Below are 17,049 nucleotides of genomic sequence, written 5' to 3'. Positions count from 1 at the left end.
CGAGCTGGACCTGGTCGACCAGCGCGAACTGATAAACCGGGCCCGGCGGGCTGTCCAGGCAGAGGGTTCCTGGAATAAGGGAAACTTGCACCTCGAGTGACAAGTCACTGTTTCAAATAAAGGTTTATCCATCCATCCATCCATCCATCCATCCATCCGTTAATTCCAGCGTATTTATATACAAGGACTAGCCAACTCCGGCACCTTTTAGAGCGCAGCTCTTTGGCGTCCGTTCCTGGGTTTCGCGTCGTCGTCGGCGTTGTCGTCGGCCTCGTAACCAGCTCCGCCCCCCTTTCATCCCCCCAGCGCTAGCAGCGACCGACTGATACCGCTGGATGCCGCTGACGCCGCTAGAGAGTCAAGATAACGTGACTGCATAGAACACCGTCGCCGCCATGCAGAAAGAGGAGGAAAGGGTCCCCCCCGCCCCTGTTCTTGTGTGGCGGATAGGGTGCTCTTCAGTTGCCGACGCGCCGGTTATTTCACGTAGTCCCCGGCACGTCGACGAATACGTGACCACCTCCCCACGGCTAGACCTGGTTCTTAGCGCTGCGGAAGCGAGGGTATCATATTGTTTGTATCGGCATCGGCGGCGTTGTCCCTGAAACCAACTCCGCAGCTGGGGTTGACTCACTATCGGCGTCAGCGGCATCAGTCAGTCGCTGCTATCTCTTCCCTCCTCCCTTTATCGTGTTGTCCGCTTGCTGCGCGCGCTTCTGCCCCCATCGTTTGCCGCTGGGTGTACACGCCGCCCCCCTCCCCCCTCTTCCTGCGAGTCTCCGGTTGTCAAAGCGCCGGCTCGAACTTAATTCCTTTCTTCGCTCCTCCTCCAATGCAACCCCTGTGCGGTGACAATCAGAGAGCCAGATCGGTGGCGGCGGATCTGTATATGTGCACCGCCCGAGCCGAAATTGCCGCTGCCGTTCGCCCTGTGCGGTGGCAATCAGAGAGCCAGATCGGTGGCGGCTTGACATAAAGACAAACAGCAATTTCCTAACACTTATGCGGGAGAACATCCCGTTCCTCTCGCTCGTAACGCGTCCCACGGCTGTGACAACCTCGCGAGGCACTTGTATAGATCTCGTCTTTGAGAATCAAGCATTGGTGTACCAAGTCGAACATATATCAGTCTATTTCTCCGACCACAAAGCTTCCTTCATGACTGTCAAGAACTGTTAGTGGAGTCTTTGTTAAAGGAATACGTGTGAAAAATAAACAAAAAATTCTGTGATAGCGCATACATGTGTTGCTCGATTTCTTTGCCTCAATCTATCGAAAAGGTGAAACAGCTTATTTGCTGCGCTCAAATTTCGCATTAGGAAGTAACGTAATCGTCGGTAAGTTTTTTCTTTCTTTTAACAGCGGAGCTCTCTTCAGTCGAGCCTTCGCAGTCCGGCGTCCGGTATCACGCAGGGGGGCAGGTACCGGAGCTCACCGCCAGAGGGTGCGCCGAAGGTAGGAGCGAGAAACACGCATCTATAAAGCGAGATATGAGAAGGAAGAAGAAGCGTGTGCTTGCTGCGGTAAAGCTAGGGAAACGATGGACGATGTTTTATTAGAGTGTGAAGATATCTGCCCAGCGGTCGACTTCGGCATCACTGGCCTTTTTGAAGCCCTAAGGTTCAGCGAGAGCAGGGAGAAAGTAAACATATCCGCAATAGAGATTAGTAAGAGGCGATTGGAAGATTGGTGGAAGTAGGGAAACGACAAAAAACGGAGACTTACAAAGACAAAGTTCACAATAGGGGGTCAGAAAATTTGGTTATACGGAATTCATCGTGGGTTTCTTTTCTTCGTTTCCTTTTCTTTTTGCCTATGTAGGACATTACGTAGTATATTAGCAAGAGCTTGGTGGCGCAACCTACCACCCCGTTCCAAAGGGGACGCTTATAACATCCACCCATCCATTCGGGACCCCGCCGGTATGGGAGCGGACCAATCAGAGCGCGCGCCGGGGGATGGGGAGAAGAGGGGTATAGGAGCAGGTGTTTCGCCGGTGCTCGCCCTTTCGCCCCATGAATTCCGCTCGGCACGAGCTGTAACGGCAGCGCGCACGAGAGCGGCAGCGCCGACGTCGCGCAGATCCCGAGCTTCTAGAGCGAGAAGCGCAAGCAAGGCGCCAGCGGAGGGAAGCCGCTACCGCCGAGAGATAAAACTTTATTGTGTCGTCGTCGTCGTCGTTGGCCGATGGAGGCAAGCCAACCCCTACTTTCAAGAGAAGGCAACCCAAGTCAAGAGCAAGCAGAGGATAGCTAACCCTCAACTTCGATAGTAGGAAGCCGAGCAGAGAGGTCGATGCAGAGATTCCTCACACGGGGGGTGTCGATGGACGGTTCAAGAGGGAATTCCTCGAACGTGAATGCGGCCACAGCGGCAAGGTGTGTGATATACTGTTGTTTGATCACAACCTCACGCAACTGAAGAGTGTGCGCAATCCAGAACCGAAGCTCGAATCTAACAAAACGACGACGAGACAAAACACTTTCATGAAAATAGCGCTACACACGAGTTCAAACTTGAGAAAACGACCACCAGCTTCGCTGTTGTGACAGCTTTCCCTGTGCGGAATTGACTTTACTTTCTTTTTAATTATTCGATTGTGTGCAGGGTACTGCAATACCCGTATGCGGTGCTTGGGCGTGGTATAGTTTGGTACGCAGATTAGTTTCACGCGCATGCGGGATTGCTACTCACTGGAGAGCATTGCCAATGCTGGCTTCACATCAGCAATAGCACTTATGGGAAGAAACGAGCTTCTAGGATGCATGTTAAAGTGTGATGGAAAGGACATTTTCATCTCTGTGAACACCTATGCATTGTGTATTAATGAGCATGTACCAACAGTTTATATCGACTGTTCTGAATTTCTTGTATTATATTCTGTTATGTAGTGTGTGTGGATTTTGTACTTTATTTTAAAACTTTTGACCTTGCTGTACGCCATGTAGGGGGGCTCGGGCTTCCTCAAGCGAAAATCGTTCGCTTTTTGCCTGAGCCTACCCACATCATAATGATGTAAATAAAACTGACTTGACTTGACTTGATTTGCTTACCATTCAGTGTTTCCATTTAAACATATTCATCACTACGTCCAACAAATTCTTGCTAGTTTGATAGGAAAATAAATGCTTTAGCTAATTTTCCAGGAAGAATTCGTTATATATTTTGGAAATTCCAGCTGACTACAGTTAAGGTTGTGCTTGGTCATACAGATATCGTGTACCTTGGGGAGAGAACAGTACGCTGTGTGCGACAGCGTTGTTATTTTGGCGTAATTATCGATGTTCGCATTTCTTGGCGCTCTGTCGTTAAATGTGTATGGTACAAATCGCAGCCCGCCTCAAATATGCGACCGCACTGACCGATAGAGGCGCCGGATGCGAACAGCTGAAAGCACTGCAGTTGTATCAATCATCCGCACTACCTCGCGTGATGTACACGTTGACAGCACTGAATGCGCCACCTAGTCTGTCTGCCCAACCGGGAGGTGACCATCGCGTTACCCTCCGACTCAGGCTTGGCTTAAAGTGCCTCGTGAAGAGCAATCCGTTCCGTTACTTACTGAAGCATATCACTTGCTCCTATGGCTGCAACGAGAACAGAGAGTGCTTGGCATCACACACAGTAAAACACATTTATAACGAAGTGCTCGGGACCTGCAAATTTCTTCGTTACACATTTCGCTTCGTCGTAAAGGTCGGGCATTCTACCGCTCACTACAGAGCAGAAAAAGCACGTTCAACAAAAGAAAGACTTTATTGAACATGAATTCGGCAAATTGTGAAGACTAGCTCTATCTTTTATTATTTTTCACTCACTTTGCTAGACATAATGTGCGAATGCAGCTGAACTTATCGCGCCGAGGTTCACAGCATGCTCTGCGGCAAAACACCGCGTGAATATGCAGACCATCGAATGCCGCTATCGCCTCCTTTGCCGTCGAAATTCTTAGTTCGTTTACGAATGTCGCCTGCGCTGACATTCGCGTCCTTTCCGCCTCAGGAGGCTTTGAAGACGCCTTCGGTCGTCAATTACGATTTCATCATCAAATCGCCATCAAGTGACGTCAGCCGTCGCACTCGCTGATGCGTTGACAAGTTGGATTCGACGGTCTTGGTTTCTAGCTGGAATCAACAGCACTTGACGAACGGACACCGAGTATATCAATTTTTCCAAGGTGGGCCCTCGTTTTCCCAAGATTTTGAGACTTTGAAGTATTCGACGCGCTGCATGGTGAGCTAAGCCGAAGGTTCGACATAGCGGCCAGCACGACCGGCGGCGAGAAGCCACCGGCGGTGGCGGAGGCTCAGCTCGGAGACTATGATGGAGGCCGTAGAAGGTACGGAGATCAATACAGAAGAATTGAACGTGCCGGGGCAATGGTACGTTAAAAAGAACAAAAGGAAAGCGGCCCCCCTAGTGAACAACGAGGCATGCCATATGGAACGGCAGTGAGCCGCCGACAAGCTCGCAGGGAGGAAGATGGCCTCCAAGTCGGTTGAAAGCCAATTTGCCCGACTTCCGGACGGCGCCGAGAAAGTAGTCATGAGGCCGAACGGCAGTCTCGTACGTCTAATGAAATACGGAAGTGCGTATTTGGCGGACGTAATACTTAGGGCGGCTGGCGTCAGCCCAGACGCCGCTGGAGAGGACGTCATCTCGATGAATGTGAAGCAGTATTCCATTCTCGTCGCCACCGTCAGCGCGGAAAGGAAGCGAAAATACGCCGACTTGAAGCTCCTCGTGTTCGAAGGGGAAAAGATCGAAATGACTACGTACGTCGCTAAGCCGGAGGACTGCGGAAAAGGCGTCGTGCATGAAGTCCCTTTGTCCTTCTCGGACGCAGATATCTTAAAAAGGCTGCCAATATACGGGAATCCTCCGGTCCTGGGAGTGCGAAGACTCGGAAGAACGTCGAGGACAATTTTAATACTGTTTGAAGACAAAGAGGTGCCGCGGTGGGTGAGACTCACGCCCGTGGCTCAACGCTGCGTAATCTACCGCAAGAAGTACGAAGTTTGTAACGCCTGCGGGCGGCTCGGACACCGCGAGGACGTCTGCCCGGACCCCGCGCATGTGAAATGTCGTGGCTGTGGCATGGAGCAACCACCACGAGACCATTTATGCGAACCCAAGTGTCAACTGTGCGCGAAGGACACCCGCTTTGTGACAGAAATTGTAGAGAACTCTACCGTGCTCCTTACGAGGTGAAGAAGAGGCACTGGGAACGAAATATCAACATGCTACAGCAGCAACTACGGATGCAGGAGCAGCAGCAGCAAGCCGGAGTGATTGCCGAGGTGAACCCTCGGGGTCATTTCGAGGTCAGGCGCGGAAACGAGGACCTTCGCGTCAAAACCGACTCCTTCCCGAGACTGGAGGAGACCACCGGAGGGCACCGGCAGCGTGGCCGTACGCGGTCCCGCACCAAGGGGGCGCTCCGGATCCAGACAAAGGGGGAGATCAAGCTCCAGGGGCCCGGCACACCCATGGCCTAAAACGCGGAAGCAGAGCAGGGACCGAAACAATGTAAGCTTTGGCAGTGGGGTTTTCCAGGCAAAAGCTAAGAAGGATGAGAAGATCGATAAATTGCGTGAAGAGGTTGGGGAGCTTAAAGAGGTCATTAATAAGCTCACTCAAGAGTTGCATAGACCAAAATTGCAGCGTGTACAGGGTCCCCCTCCCCCCACACCATCATCATCATCATCAGCCTAGTTACGCCCACTGCAGGGCAAAGGCCTCTCCCATACTTCTCCAACTACCCCGGTCATGTACTAATTGTGGCCATGTTGTCCCTGCAAACTTCTTGATTTCATCCGCCCACCTAACTTTCTGCCGTCCTCTGCTACGCTTCCCTTCCCTTGGAATCCATTCCCTAACTCTTATTGACCACCGGTTATCTTCCCTCCTCATTACGTGTCCTGCCCATGCCCATTTCTTTTTCTTGATTTCAACTAAGATATCATTAACTCGCGTTTGTCCCCTCACCCAATCTGCTCTTTTCTTATCCCTTAACGTTACACCTATCATTCTTCTTTCCATAGCCCGTTGCGTCGTCCTCAATTTAAGTAGAATCCTTTTCGTAAGCCTCCAGGTTTCTTCCCCGTACGTGAGTACTGGTAAGACACAGCTGTTATAAACTTTTCTCTTGAGGGATAGTGGCAACCTGCTGTTCATGATCTGAGAATACCTGCCAAACGCACCCCATTCCATTCTTATTCTTCTGATTATTTCAGTCTCATGATCCGGATCCGCAGTCACTACCTGTCCTAAGTAGATGTATTCCCTTACCACTTCCAGTGCCTCACTACCGATCGTAAACTGCTGTTCTCTTCCGAGACTGTTAAACATTACTTTAGTTTTCTGCAGATTAATTTTTAGACCCACCCTTCGGCTTTGCCTCTCCAGGTCAGTGAGCATGCATTGCAGTTCGTCCCCTGAGTTACTAAGCAAGGCAATATCATCAGCGAATCGCAAGTTATTAAGGTATTCTCCATTAACTCTTATCCCCAATTCTTCCCAATCCAGGTCTCTGAATACCTCCTGTAAACACGCTGTGAATAGCATTGGAGAAATCGTATCTCCCTGCCTGACGCCTTTCTTTATTGGGATTTTGTTGCTTTCTTTATGGAGCACTACGGTGGCTGTGGAGCCGCTATAGATATCTTTCAGTATTTTTACATACGGCTCCTCTACACCCTGATTCCGCAATGCCTACATGACTGCTGAGGTTTCGACTGAATCAAACGCTTTCTCGTAATCAATGAAAGCTATATATAAAGGTTGGTTATATTCCGCAGATTTTTCTATCAACTGATTAATAGTGTGAATATGGTCGATTGTTGAGTAGCCTTTACGGAATCCTGCCTGGTCCTTTGGTTAACGGAAGTCTAAGGTGTTCCTGATTCTATTTGCAATTACCTTAGTAAATACTTTGTAAGCAACGGACAGTAAGCTGATTGGTCTATAATTTTTCAAGTCTTTGGCGTCCCCTTTCTTATGGATTAGGATTATGTTAGCGTTTTTCCAAGATTCCGGTGCGCTCGAAGTCATGAGGCATTGCGTATACAGGGTGGCCAGTTTCTCTAGAACAATTTGCCCACTATCCTTCAACAAATCTGCTGTTACCTGATCCTCCCCAGCTGCCTTCCCCTTTTGCATAGCTCCCAAGGCTTTCTTTACTTCTTCCGGCGTTACCTGTGGAATTTCTAATTGCCCCCACACCGCGCAACCAAAATTGGTATCGAAACCAACCCGCATGGCCCCTACGGCTGCGACTCCCATGCAGCCTGCGGCATCGGAGGAGGAAAATGTGATCATCGAATCGGCTAGACCACCCCCAATGGAACGCAAAGGGGAAGGCGTTGATTCGTTGGTGGCACTAGAGAAAAGATTGGAAGCGAAAATCGAAGCTAAATTCGATTTTTTCATGCCCCAAATTATGGGAGCAATACAGCAGACTCAAAGCCAGATCCAAGCCCTTACGGGCGAAGTAAAAAAGCAAAGGGCAGAATTAGTAGCCACCGGAGAATGGCAACTAAAAGAGGAGGAACAACTCGACCAGCTCCAACATGGCCAGAGGCGCGCAAAGTGAGTCTTTAATCTGGCAGTGGAACTGTCGCTGCTTCCAACGCAAGCGGGCGTTAATGCAACAGTACTTGACGCTCTTAGATGAGAAACCGCTAGCTATAGCTCGGCAGGAGACGGGCAAAGCAGCACAACTCTCGGGATACCAAGCTCTTTCAAGTGACAGGGGTCAGAAATCTCGCTTCACAACATTGATCAAGAGGAATATTGCGGCAATCGCGCACGAAATAAACTCGAGAGACATTGAGGCAGTGCTACTGGAAATTCTTACGGGACGAAAGGAGGACACGAGCGTGTTCCTATTAAACTTGCGCAGTACTCCACAGCAGAGAAAGGTGAGATTCAGGGCCCTCTTTCGCAAAGCTATTCAGGCAGCCGGGACTAACCCTTTGCTAATAGTCGGTGACTTTAATGCGGCGCATCCGGAATGGGGTTACGCTAAACAAGATCCAAAAGGTAGGCAGCTATGGGAGGGCGCGCACGAACTAGGACTCACCCTACGCACGGACACTAGTAGTCCGACCAGGGTGGGTAACAGCGCGTGCGCAGATCCTCCTCGGACCTGACCTTCTCCAGAAATGTGACAGATCTGAATTGGAAAGCTCGGAGCACAATTTCGGAAGTGATCATTTCATTCTCGATCCTTAAAAAAGGGGCGAAGACGCGTCGTGCGCGTCAACCGACGGTCACCTAATGGGGATTATTTAGGGCGAAGCGAGAGAAAGCTGCCACAGGGAAAATCACAAACATAGAGAAATGGACGGAGGTCATCACGCGTCACGTTGAAGAGGCAACCAAGACGCTTGAAGGGGACGATGCTCCGGAAATAGCCGATAGAAAACTGCTTCACATGTGGGAGGCAAAACGTTGTATGGAGCGCAAACTAAAGAAGCAAAAATGGAACCATAATCTTAGAAGATGGATTGCTAGACATAACAAAGAAATTCAAAATTATGCGATAAAATTATGCTAACAGAATTGGTGCAGCAGATGCGACAAGATGACGGGGGGCATGAGCCTCTCCAACACGTGGGGTCTGCTGAGACACCTATTAGATCCGACCAATTCGAAAACCCTATCGGGAATTATATTATCAAAAGCCAGGCACGCGTATGAGGGTACAGACGCGGAATATATGGACAAAGTAATCACCATGTACATTGGCGATAATCATGGCACCCCCGTCCCGGAGTACGACGGAGCTCCCAATGAGGAGCTCGACGCACCCATCACGGAGACGGAGCTCAGGGCAGTAATATTGGGACTAAAAACTAAATCACTCCCGTGCCCTGACGGGATAAACAAAATTCTAAGAAATCTGGACGATGCCTCCATCAACGCTCTGACGGAGTACATGCAAGAAATTTGGACTAAAGGCCACCTGCCACTCCAATGGAAGATGGCAAACGTGATCCTAATACCAAAGCCCGGAAAACCCCCAAAACAAGAAAATCTAAGACCCATTTCCCTAACCTCATGCATGGGGAAATTGATGGAGCGCGTAGTCCAGACCAGACTGACGCGCTTTATGGAGCAGAACAACCTGTGGCCGCACGAGATCATCGGCTTCCAACCGGGCTTGTGCACGCAGGACTTGATGCTCCGACAAAAACATGACATAATCGACTCACGTTCTAGAGACGCCAAGGTAATCCTCGGCCCGGACTAGACAAAGGCTTTTGATAATATTAAACACGAAGCGATACTCCATGGTCTCCAAGAAATCGGGGTAGGCGGGCGAACGTCCGGCTATGTCAAGGACTATTCGTCAGACACAACTGCCTGCATGAGGTTCCAAGATATTGAACCTCCAACAGTGAAATTAGGAAGCAGGGGCAGGCCGCATGGCTCGGTTCTCTCCCCGTTCCTCTTCAACGTGGCGATGAGGGGCCTGCCCGAATCTCCGAGAAGCATACAGGGGCTAAATTTTTTTACCTTCTGGACCAACCAGGGGAGCGCCTGCAGGCGGCGGCAGACACTGTCGTGGATTATGCTGCCAGTAGGGGTCTCTCATGCCCTCCGCAAAAATCGGAATATTTTTTTTATTTTATTGTACCCTCAAGACCGAAGTATTACAGAGGGGAGTGGGTAAAAACATACACAAGTAAATCAACAAAGCAGCAAGAAATGGTTAGTTATTACATCAAAATTGATTAGGTAATTGTATCCGGGAGTGATGATGTCTGATAAGGCAGAACGATACCTTGAGTTGTTTTTGATTGTGACAACTGCGCCGGGAAGGTGGTTCCATTCCTGAAAGGTCCTAGGAATAAATTATTCGTTACAGGCCCTGGTGCGGCATTGAATTCGTCTACAACCCAAAGTCGGAGCGACTTTGGGTTGGTGCGAGCGTAGCTGGGAATTTGACATTAAAGTAGAGGGGAAACCAGTCCCAAAGGTAAACCAAATCAGAATCTTAGGACTTTTCATACAGGAAAATGGATGTAATATGGGACAATCAAAAATCTAGAGGGATTTGCCACGCAAGCCCTTGGCATATTTAGAAGGGTCGCGCTGAAAGGACGAGGCCTGAAGAAAAGAAGCTTGCTTAAAATAACCCAAGCATGCGTAATCAGCCGCGTATGCTATGCCACGCCTTTCTTAAAGGGATACTAAAGGCTACTATGAAGTCAAGTTAACTTGATAAAGCAATGCTCTAGAACGTATAAGGCGTCAATATAATCGCGAACAGAGCTTTAGTAACCTAGAAATTGAGGTAAATGCATGACACAATTTGAGACACCCCCCCTGCGCCCCCCCCCCCCCGGGCCCTAGCGGCATTCTGGTACTAGCCCGATGACGAAGGCACTCCTCATCGTATATTATGTCACTAGTACTTAGATTCTCAGGCTCTCTGGCACCAGGGTGGACAGGCGACTCCTAACCGAGATGGGCGTCCCCCCGGCCACTGTCGAAGACGCCTACCAGGGCCTTCCGAAAGAGCAGAAAGATAACATCATCATATGGCCCGCCCCGCGCAATATGCATACCCAGCGCAACGTAGAAAGAAGGAAGGCCAGGGCGGTAGCGCTCCTACGCCGCGCGACAGAACTCCCTGGCAGCAGCTGCTTCGTCGACGCCGCCCAGTATGACAACAGCAACAATTTCACGGTAGTGGATCAATCACAGGGGTTCGACCGTTAACGCCACTTCGGTACGAAGCACGTCATCGCATGCGGCCGAGCAAGTGGCCGTTGCCTTGGTCCTCATGGACGACAAACATGCCAATATCTTCAGCGACTCCAGGGCAGCCATCCGCGCCTTCAGCGTTGGCGCCGTGCATGTGTAAGGAAGCCTGTAGCATGCTCGACGGCAAAAGCATCGCCACCCATACCCTCACGTGGTTCCCCGCTCACATGGGATCCATCATGGGAGGCCCACAAACCTCAACGAGCTGGCCCACTCCAAGGCGCGAGGTCTCGCTTTCCGCGACCATGGAGAACTCCAACGCCAGCCCGCAATGGTGGAGAACAGAGATAACCGACCACATACAATGAAATTGCTCAGCACTTCTATCTCGGCAGGAGAGACTTTCCCCTTCCCCACAAGAAGTTAAATAGAGCGCAGGCATTGACCCTCAGATTATTGCAAACAGACTCGTATCCCAGCCCGGCTTTATACAACAAGCTTTATCCCGACACCTATACAACTAGTTCTTGCAGGCACTGCAATGACATCGCTAGCCTAGACCATATGCTCTGGCGTTGCCCCTCGTTACGAGGCACATGCAGAACAAATCAATGAGGACAAGTGGCTCTCCGCTATCAAGAGCCCCGATGCCGGGGCGCAACTATGGGCTGTCCAGAGGGCCCACGATGCGGCGGTCGGGCATGGCCTAGCTGTCCCAACGTGGGAGCGGCCCGCAGCGCGCTGAGTCGCGTTTTTAAAGTTTTGCATCCGTCCATCCATCCATCCATCCACTAGTACTCAACTACTCGCATTAAAAAGATCATTTCATTAGGTTATAAGAAGGAAGAAAATACTACTTGTCTACTGCTGTTCGATTCTAAGAAAAAATAACATTTTGACTTTACCCTTCAGTGGATGGGTGGTCTAAAGGTTTCGTTTTCGCTCGACTCTGCGCCGCGCGCGCTTTGGAGTTTCAGTTGTTTCGTTATCGCATCGTGCTGCGCTGGTTCTGCTGGCTCGCAAAACTTGCATTTGGAACAAGCAGCGGGAATGCCACGTCCATGTGATGTCGTAAGACGCGCGAACGGTCCACGGAACTTGGCCAAGGGCAGTTGCAGCGGCGAATCCAACGTTACTCGACATATACTTGACACGCTTATCACTGTGTGCCAACGAGTGAACCTCTCCGTTCGAAGTGGTTAAGTGCCGTACCTCTGCCACAGCGCGTTGGCAAAGAGCCGAAAAATCGCATAGTGTGCTAGCTGTACTTTTTTCCAGAGTATTCCGAGTTCAACGCCGACTTACTGAAGTCGTGTGACGTGCCTTTCAAAGCAATGCTTTCCCGTAGCGCTGTTCCGTCGGTCTTGCCTGCATTCTCCGAAGCGCAAGAACAACTGCAGGTCGAAAACGAGGCGGTGAGTGCGGCATTTGGTTTTCAGGAAGGAAAAGCGACTAATGTGCGAATATCTGCAGCCATGACATACAGTTGCCGTCGTAGTAGTACGCAACGACGCCGGCAGCGCGAGCCCCAGCAGCAGGTCACGTTCATCAGTGCTTAAATCGCTGAAGTCGAGCCTAGCATCGCGAGCCAACGTGTCGTCGTGTCGTTGTCAGGGTCGTCCGTTGCAACGAGCGTCAAAGTTGGCGCCATAAAATAAAGAACCAGCTTATTGTCGCGAAAAGAGTATACAGAGGGCTTCTTTGCTTTCTTTCCGCGAGTGTTGTCAACGCCTCCTAGACAAGAAGGCCGGAGTGCTCGGCGAGTGACGTCACGGAGAAGAGGCCGGCGGCGCGCTTGGGGATACAGGTTGAATGAAGGGATCGCGGCTTGGTTCACCTAGCAGCAGTATGCTTCCATTGACTGACTACTCCACACTTTTTCTTCAGTCGAAACTGCGGAATGAGCAGCAGACACCTTACAAAGCATTTATTTAGAGGCACAGATACAAAAAAGCTTTGTAAAGCTTGATACCAGCACCTTGTTCTAGCGCTGCGCTTTGTCGTCTTTCTAATGTAAGTTTTCTATGAATTATTATTATTATTATTATTATTATTATTATTATTATTATTATTATTATTATTATTATTATTATTATTATTATTATTATTATTATTGCACCCCATACTTCGTACCTATTACTTCAAATAAATTGAATCCATAAAAATGTTTCCCTCTGTATTTTTGTACTTAAGGTTCTTATGGCGCGGCAATGATGAATGTAACGCACTCGATTAGCTTCACAATTGCGTATGAACAATATTATTGGGACACCTGCACTTATTCCAATCTAGATTATGCTTAAACGAATAATTTCGCTTTCGACGCCCTAATTACCGCAGTCCACTAACTTACAGCTCAAATAAGTTTAGAAATGGGATATAAAACATTCGTAAAGCTATTTACAAGGAAACAGCTGCCTTATTGCGCAGAGTTTCAGCTTTTCTCTTCCTTGCCTTAGCATTGGCATCCAATATTTTGTCATTCATCTTGAAGCAATAGTTCTTCAATAAAATATTCGTGCTACACTACAAAAGGTGCCTTAACACAAATTCACATTTGTGTCCATCCTTGCAGGCGTCAAACTCTGAGGAATCATCACTTTCTGTAATTGAGCAATTAACCTTTCCGTATTTTTCAAAAGTAACTATTTAAAGAAGTTCTCAACATCTTACCCCGGAGTGCGATAATACAATGAAGTCTGCACGTGGTAGCGCCCTAATCCAGACACTCTGGGCTTCTTCATCTTGCGGAAACTTGAAAACATGATTTTTCTGCCCCGATTTGTACATGTAATTGCTCCGGCAATTGGGCACGCAGCACTTATTAGGTATATCTTGGCATGGTACTCCATATTCCGGGGCAATGAAGACTCGCGGTACACACAATCGCAAGCACAGCACAAGTGTTGAGACTACATGCACTGGTCACGTCTACAAAAAATGTGCGTTCGGAAGCATGCAACAGCATGGCCCAGCATGCCGGGACTTGTTTAACCCCGAAGCTATTCAACGAGCGGCAGGGTGTTCCGCGTTTCATTTTCAACACAGGTGCGCCGCTCGTAGCTTCGTAGCACGCTGCACGGAACTTCTATGTAGGCCTCTTTTGCGTGACGTAGCTCAAGGGGTCAGCGAGAAGGCCTTAAGTTCTCTAGAGGTTAGCGCGCCCAAATGACAAGGACACAGTGACGGGGGACATACGAGCGCTCGTGTGTCGCCCTTCACTGTGTCCTTGTCAATTGTGCGCGCTAAATATTTTACTATGAATTCGTACCAACTCGCCCAACTATCAGTTCTGCTGCCGTTCATCTCTAGAGGGTGTTGTGGGCTGTTCGATGCGGGGGAAGCCTTTGTACAGAAACAACAGCGACGGCGTCATGTGCTGCCGCCCGGCCGCCGCCGCACCTGACGTTACTACATGCACGTGTTGCGCCCTGTTCCCACGCTCGGCCATCTCGGGCGTCAAAAGCTGATTATAGTTTGGGTAGTTTTGGTGTGAGCAAGTAGACAGCAGCAGACGGCGCAACTTCACCAGTGGAGACCAGGCCGGTTAGGCAGGCCGTCGACGACGGGTATGACATCGTTTTGTTTGTAAATATTTGTACAGTTTAAACTTAAGGTAAATGCCAAGTGAATAAACCTAGTTGTTCAAATGCTACTCTCGTCGTCGTACCTGCGGACCTGCACTTGCCCCTGCCGGAGCTCATCCCCCTTCACCTTCGTCTCTCTCTGGTGAGCTGATGCGTCTGCTATCTAACGGCTGCGTCACTTCGCTACATTATTATTGTCGCGCGCTTTCTCTTCCGCTAGCCACCAGAGTTCCGCTTTCGCGCTGCTGTCGGCTCTGTCTCGGCTCTGTTTCTGGCCGCGCGTTTGCCTTTTGCGCAGAAAAGCCGTAGTGCCGTCTGCAGGCGCCGTTTACTCACCGACGGCGCAACGTCACTATGAGACCATGGCGTCACCACTACTCGATCGGATGGCGGGCGATCATACACAATGCCATACGTGTAGCGCATCAGACGCATGCGCATTCTTTGTAACCTCGGTGTTAGTTCGTCAATTCCTTTTGACCCAAACAAAGATACGAGTGGTTTGTGATCTGTCTCGAGGCTAAAGCGCTTTCCTACGAGATAATCACGGAACTTTTCACTAGACCACACGAGGGCAAGTCCTTCTTTTTCAATTTGGGCGTATCGCCGCTCGGTGGTTGTAAGAGTTCTGGAAGCATAAGAAATCACTTTGAATTGACCGTCTTTTTGCCTTTGGCGCAGGACAGCTCCAAGACCATATGATAAGGCGTCTGCTGTGACCACTGTTTCCATGTTTGAATCATAGATTCCCAGAACAGGGTCCGATGAAAGAAGAGTCTTCCACTTCTTGAAGGCGGCTTCCTGCGCGGGACCCCACACAATATCCTGTCTTGAGCTCATCATGGACGAAAGAGGCTGAAGGACTTCAGCCATGCGGGGCACAAAGCGGGCCAGACAATTTGCCATGCCCATCACGCGCCGTAACTCTGTCTTGGACGTCGGGTGTGGCATTTCTGTCACCGCGTCAAGCTTTTGCTTATCGGGACGCACTGCGTTGTTCCCGATTGTATGTCCCAAAAATGAAATCTGCGTGACACTGAATTCGCACTTATCTCTGTTCAAGGTAATGCCCGCTGTGCGGAGGCGGTCCATCACTGCCCGAAGCCGCTCGTCATGCTGCGCCTGCGTGGCACCCCAAATAAGCACATCGTCCATGTGGCAGACGACTCCCTCCTGTCCTGAAAGAACCTGCCCCATTCGTCTTTGAAAATGTTCGGGGGCCGACGAAATTCCGAATGGAAGTCGGTTGAAATAAAATCGTCCGAACGGCGTGATAAATGTTGTGTATTCTTTGCTCCCTTCACTCAGCGGTATCTGCCAGAAACCCGAGTTCGCGTCGAGTTTCGAAAACGTGCTGGCTCCTCGTAGCATTCCGATGGTGTACTCGACGGCCGGGATGGGATGGCATTCTCGTTGAACGTATCTGTTGAGTTCCGTGAAGTCAACACAGATTCGAACAGCACCCGAGGGTTTAATAACGACAACCATAGGTGCGCACCATGTAGTGGGCTCGGTGACAGGAGAAATGACGCCTAGTGCTTGCATCCGCTCGAGCTCTTGCCTTGTTTTTTCGAACAAAGGCAGGGGGACTCTACGTGGGGACGACAGCGCGAAAGGCTTTGCTTCCGGATTCAACTTGAGGTCGCACTCTTCTTCGAAGGTTCCCAGTCCGTGCAACACTTGTGGAAAATCAGATTCAGGGTCCAGTTTCTTCACTACGTTGATTTGTGGTATTACGCAGAGCCTTTCTATGGCTGGTTTCCCAAGAAGAGGAGTTCGGAGGCCTTGAAGTACGTACACGTCCTCGCGGCTGCTCGTTCCTGCAAACGTCATATTCGTGGCAGCCATACCAGATATGGCAAGGGATTTACCATCAGACCCCTGAAGCCGGCGCTTTGCTGGTTGAAGTTTTATCGCGGGAAAAATGCGAGTTGTTGCGTACTCCAGGGTAGCGTACCGTACTGCTGCCGAGAAGTAGCGACGCCTGCCTATCGAAGCTCGACCGACATTACTTATTGGGTAGCGTGGCGTTGTCGGCGGGCTGCAGGCATCCGGTAGATTATGGCGACCAAGCAGGGGCGAGACGATTTGCTAGTGCAAAACTTGCACGGTTTATTCAAAGGTAGTTGAAAGAAAATAAGAAAAGCATGAAGTATGAAGTACCAAGTATCAAGTATGAAGTATATCAAAAGTACATTTCGGAGCCCCTTAAATAGGCTCTCACAAGTGTGGGCGGGTTCTTGCTTCCGTCGATGACACGTGACAGGCACGGAGAGAGGGCCTCTCCTCCTGCAATACCGAGCACGGGTAGGAGAAGTCGATCCTCTTTTCGACGAATCCGGGGAGAAGGTCGGGTGAATGACCTCTCCGGCGCCGTGGGGTCCGGCCAAGAGAAGGTGGAGGGGATGAGGTAGCACACACGATGCCACGACCAAGAGAGGTGAAGGGGATGAGGTAGCACCCACGGTGCCACGAGCATGAGACGTGAAGGGGATGAGGTATCACCCACGGTGCCACGACCATGAGACGGGAAGGGGATGACGTATCACCCACGGTGCCACGACCATGTAGAGGGTAAGGGGGGACGATCTGTCGCCCGTGGGCTCCGGCCCAGAGGGTAGTGTGAATGACCTGTCGCCACGTGGTGTCAGACGACAACCCTAACAGAGTGAAGAGCTCCGCATGAATGACCGTTTCGTCCGCTCCAGTATCTATTTTAAATACCACATTCGAGGATTCAACAAGA

The sequence above is a fragment of the Dermacentor variabilis genome, chromosome 2 (assembly GCF_050947875.1).
Source record: "Dermacentor variabilis isolate Ectoservices chromosome 2, ASM5094787v1, whole genome shotgun sequence".
Lineage (NCBI taxonomy): Eukaryota > Metazoa > Arthropoda > Arachnida > Ixodida > Ixodidae > Dermacentor > Dermacentor variabilis.
Note: the sequence above shows the minus strand (reverse complement) of the source record.